The following is a 5,978-nucleotide window of genomic DNA, read 5'->3' on the forward strand; positions in this document are numbered from 1 at the left end:
AATCCCTTTGTTGTATGTTTCAAGTACAGTCTATAATGATGGCACTGGATCATATTATTGCCATTTCTCCTGAAACACCAATAAAACACTTGGATATAAAAATAAGTGAAATAAGCCACCTGATCTAATGTTATTATTAAACATTATATAGTACTTTATATTTACAAAGTGCTTTACAATTATTTATTAGCTAATTGTCCTGTTAAACAACATTAACCATCTGGTCGAATGAATGATTTCAAATTGTCCTACCAGCTGGTATCTGAGGGATGAGAAGTGAAGTCATGTTGGACTTGCAGTCCTTCTCCTCTGTACTGCACAGTGCAGACTGGCTTCAGAGGGCGGTGCAAACCCCAAGGCAAAGTTAGCTCTCTGCTCTCTCCTTTCCTGCTCTCCTGTAAATGTGGGTTTACTTCAGGATTCAGTCCTGGACTATTTTCTCTTCTCTCGCAGAAAACCCCACAGCTACTCCCACATATTCAGCTGCTGTCTCCACATCTGTAATTCATGTGTCTCCCAAACAGTCATTGAGTGTCTTTAAAATTTATTTTTGTCCTAAACTCTCTAAATTCAACTTCTTGATGGTTATTTTCATTCCCATTCCAATTATATTAATCATTCATGTATTTTTTCATATATATATATACACACACACACACATATATATAACTTATTCAAATTGACCTTCAGCCCCCACACTCAATAACACAGGGTCTGAAGTTCACAAAGCAATTCACACCTCTGCTTCCAATCTTGCCTGCACTGTCAGCTGCCAGTTAAGGGACACTTACTCTGCAATCATGGTCTCACATTCATCCCTCTGCAATCAGTCCACAGTTCAGGTGCTGTGATAGTATGATTTACAATAAGAAATATATTTTTAGTCTTCTTACCAATTTCTGGCACAGAGCTCCTAAAACCCTTGGAATTTACTGTGAGGAGAGCTCTAAAGGTATCTTTTGTTATGTTAACAGAAACACAGAGGGTTGGAGACTGGCGACCACTGAAATGAACCACATGATTAGAGAGCTGGAATTTGTAATCCCACTCCCCACCTCTGGGGAGAGAGGAGGAGCTGGAGGTGAAATCCCATCACAGGTGACCAATGATTTAGCCAGTTATGCCTGTGTAATGAAGCCTTCATAAAAGCCCACAAGGAGAGGTTCAGCGATTCCAAGCTGCTAAACACACGGGGATCTGGGGAGAGCCGCCTGCTGGGACACAGGTCATGAGGTCTCTACTTTCTTTCGCCACGCTTTACCCTAGGTGTCTCTTCCATCTGGCTGTTCCTGAGTTCTATTCTTTCAAAATAAACCAAGAATCCACTAAGTAAAAAATAGCTGCCGTCATCCCTCCTCAGGGAGATGATTTTCCTTATTACCTTCGGACCAACGTTTTTCCACGTTTGCATTGTTTACTTCGCTGCCCATTCACTTTAAATGCCTTTTCATGTGTCCCAATCCTGCACGTTCTTCACACTTAGTCCGTATCCCGCTTCTTTCATAAACTCTTTCCCAACTACCTAACCCTGACGTGATTGGCTTGTCCTCGTTTGAGTCCTATCGTACCTAACGTCAGCACTATTTTGGTAAATTAATGATATATTGCTTTGTTACTTCTTCTCTGTTATGTTCTTAAGCAGTTATTTGATGATTGCATTTTTTTCCCACATGTACTATGGTTTCATCTATATTTGCAGTTGCTTGGGGAAGACTTTCAATTATAACTTTTACTCTAAATTTTTATTCAAAGAAGGTATTTCAGATAGCAAACAGCATAGTGCTCTGTACACTTTGCTGCTGCTGCTGCTGCTGCTAAGTTGCTTCAGTTGTGTCCGACTCTGTGCGACCCCATAGATGGTAGCCCACCAGGCTCCCCCGGCCCTGGGATTCTCCAGGCAAGAACACTGGAGTGGGTTGCCATTTCCTTCTCCAATGCATGAAAGTGAAAAGTGAAAGGGAAGTCGCTCAGTCGTGTCCGACTCTAGCGACCCCATGGACTGCAGCCCACCAGGCTCCTGCATCCATGGGATTTTCTAGGCAAAAGTACTGGAGTGGGGTGCCATTGCCTTCTCCACTGTACACTTTTAGCACTCACAAAATATCTCTTGATTCTCTCGTGTTAGAAGCTTAGGTATTGCTATGTTATTCTTAGGTAAATGATCTTTAACCACTAGCATCACAAGGGATAGTAGTTGGTATCTCCAATATGTATTGTTAAATTATTTGCATGAATCACAAAAATGAGGACTCTAAGAGCCTTAAAATGTGTCCCTTCATCCTTAGTCTCTACATCACTAGTGGATTCTTAAATTCAGTGGTCATACCAAAAGACAACTTCTTGCAAATTCATTCATTGACTAATCATCTCTACATTCCTTTTAAGAATGAGATGTTAGTACAAGGGAAACAAGATGGAGTAAATCATGTTTCCTTGATGCCAGCCTAGCGTGTCTGACTAACGTAAAACACAAAACTGTTGGAAGACTGAAATTAGAGGACCTTTTAAGTTACCTGCTATGTTGGATTTTAGTACATGTATAGCTTATATTCATTGGAAAGACTGATGCTGAAGCTGAAACTCCAATACTTTGGCCATCTCATGCAAAGAACTGACTCATCTGAAAAGACCCTGATGCTGGGAAAGATTGAGGGCAGAAGGAGAAGGGGACAACAGAGGATGAGATGGTTGAATGGCATCACCGACTGAATGGACATGAGTTTGAGTAAACTCCGGGAGCTGGTGATGGACAGGGAGGGTCGGGCGTGCTGCAGTCCATGGGGTTGCAGAGTCAGACAAGACTGGGCGACTGAACTGAACTGATAGCTTATACTATGAGAGATTTCCCATGGTTTATAGTTTATTCAATATCTATCACAGTGAGCCACATTTTAGAACAATTTTACTGTGTATAATTAATTTGTCCCTTCACCCAGCAAACATTTATTGAGTGCCTACTAACCTCAAAACACTGGGCTAGGTTATATAGAGGTGAGTAGAACTGGATATGGTCTTCTCTTCAGAGAGCTTATTCACACCAAGAGTTCATCATATGGGCTTGACTGAAAAATCTTCAGCAATTGTTTGTGGGAAAGGCATAATTCAGGCATTTCTTCCTTGACTCATGAAATAATCTGAGGTAGTCTTAGGGATTAATTCATGTCCTTTTTCTTTCACTGGAAATGTAGCAGTATTAATGACAGAATGCCTCCTTTTTTTTTTTTTTTAAGTAGTAAGGTCATTTATCAAATGCTATGCTAAAATTGAGAGCTATAGAATTTGATGTTCTTCTTTAAAGACATTTCTGTAAAAACATGATTCTGGATAGCACTTAATCCAGAGGACAAACTTTAGGGAGGGGTCAGATAAAATACTATCCAGAATTTGAGAAAAGTTATGGAAAATCTGTTATAAACCAGAAAACCAGTGTTGAATATAATCACTGTGAATATAAATGGCACCATTTTTTAGTAGCTCTTTTTATGCACATAAACCGCAGAGTTAGAGAGCTAGTTTCTTACTTTGGGGACAGGTCTTTATAATACTAGACTTAATAGATGAGACCTACCCACTTTTTGGTGTGTTCTCCAGATGATACAAATCCATAACTACTTTTGCCTAATGTTTTAAAACCTAATGTTTTAAAACCCAGGTTTTAAGAAATGTATACAATTTTCAGTCTATCTTCTTTAGCGTACATTTAGTGGAAATGGAGAAATTGTTATTCTTTTCATGTAACCTAGACAATTGATTTATTGCTTAGCTTTGTCTTCTCTAAAACAGAATGTTTAAAAAAAATTTTTTTTTCTGAACTTTGTATTGTATCTCCAAAGTAGTTAGATAATAGGAATCATACATGGGAGCTATGAGGTCTTATACCATTTTCAGTAGAAGCATTATGGGAATGAGAGAATGGCAAAAATCTCACTTTGATAAGAGAGCAGAGAGAGCTTTGCAAACTTATTTCTAACTTAAGTTAGTTATTTCCTCTAAAGCTAATTATGGTATGTTTGTTTGGGGAGAATTCAACAGGAAAAAGGAAAACATTAAGGTTTTGACATTCAAAAAATCTCAAAAATGCTTAAGGGCACCATTTATTTGTATTATTTTCTTTTCAAACTTACTTTATTTTTAATATTATGGAGATTTTTGTGACGTGTAAAGGACATTCAGTGTTTATATAAGTGGAAATCACATCTTTGTTTTTGGAAGTTAAAAAACAAAAGCATTTCTTAAAGTAAGTTATTCCAACTCCCATCAAATTATTTTGCCTCAGTTTAACACTTAAATATCCAGAAAATAATGTGTATTTATTTTATGAAAATACATCACAGTTTGTTAATATACTACTTAGAATTCCTGGAACCTAATGCTATATATATTTAATGTATAGAAATATATAGAAATATAATTAATGAATATATAGAGAAACATATTTAATATATATGTATAAATACAGTTATATCTCTGAATATCCATACTAAATACTATGAAATATCAACACTTGCCATCATAAATTAGCAGGTTGGGTACTTACTTTAGCCAAGAATTTATTATATGTTTATGGTAACTGACTATATATGCATTTTATCTAGCTATTTCTGCAAGAATTCAAATGGATTTTCTTTTGTAAGGTAGCTGATTTCTTTTGCTACTACTGATGCAGTAAAAGGAATTTTTCTATGCTCAGGAACAGGCAACAAAACTCTTAATTTGAATTTATAGTCTACAGAGATAATCTGCGATACAACTAACTGCCCAACAGTTTATTTTAATTAATATGATTTGTTCTACATATTTAAGTAGGAGAGTTATATACCAGCCAATGGGACAACTAAGAATGCTAACAGTAACATTTTAAATAGTAATGGCTTAGGGAAAACATAAACGGAAGCATAGCCATCAGTAGTAATGGAAGCTAAACTTTTCTGTTACCAGTAAATCACCCTTCTCTTCATAGAGACTCCTTCTACCAGTGGATTTTTAACATTCTTAGAGTTTAAATAGAAGTCCAAGGTCATGCTCTTTGGCCAGCATTCAGTGCTAATATAGAAGAAATGCCCTCTGCTAGAAGTTTCAAGACTACTATATATCGTGAGAACTGTATTGCTTATTTTTTAACAGTAATGTACAGTTAATAAAGTATTTTTTCCCCTAGCTTAATTTGATGTACCTTGAAATGTTCATGGACTGTGCTCTATAGACACTTGTTGTCTATACCATTAACATAACAAAACTGTTACGTTAAAAGTTACATAATTTGTGTAAAGCAATGGTATCCTTTCTCCAGAAATGATTGTTTAAAAAGTCTTATTTTCATCAAGAAAATGATTACATATTCACAACTCCAAAACTTCTAAAAATTGAATGCATCTTTCCTAGACATGTAAAGCTGATGCCAACATAGGCATCACAGGTTTTTTTGGCAACACAGATTGGCACAAGGGTAACCAATTTCTGCACTAATCACTTCTGAGGATAACAATCTTAATGGAAGCATTATTTATAAATGTGAGATCTGTCAGCTGAAAAGGCTATTTGCAATCTCTCATTCAAATTAATAGCACCATCATGTTTAGAAAAGGATTTAAAATATAGATCTGGCTCATATTTTGTCTAAAATTGACTAAGAATTTCGAAAGTGTAAAACCATTTGGGCTTCCCTGGTGGCTCAGCTGGTAAAGAATCCACCTGCAAGCTAGGAAATCTGGGTTCGATCCCTGGGTTGGGACAATCCCCTGGAGAAGGGAATGGCTACCCACTCCAGTATCCTGGCCTGGAGAACTCCATGGACTGTATAGTCCATGGGGTTGCAAAGAGTTGGATACGACTGAGCAACTTTCATTTTCATGTTCAAAACCACTCTGGAATCTAGGAGGAAAATGAGACTCTACACAGTTAATTGGGTTTCCCTGGTGGCTCAGCTGGTAAAGAATCTGCCTGCAATGCGGGAGACCTGGGTTTGATCCCTGGGTTGG

General features: G+C 37.2%; 1 protein-coding gene across 1 annotated transcript in view; it reads right to left on the reverse strand.

The window, feature by feature from the left end:
• KIAA0825 (KIAA0825 ortholog) overlaps nucleotides 1–5,978 on the reverse strand; it is a 429,492-nt gene that overhangs the window by 6,341 nt on the left and 417,173 nt on the right. The window lies entirely within an intron of this gene.

The sequence above is a fragment of the Bison bison genome, unplaced genomic scaffold, assembly GCF_000754665.1.
Source record: "Bison bison bison isolate TAMUID 2011002044 unplaced genomic scaffold, Bison_UMD1.0 scf7180017864533, whole genome shotgun sequence".
NCBI lineage: Eukaryota > Metazoa > Chordata > Mammalia > Artiodactyla > Bovidae > Bison > Bison bison.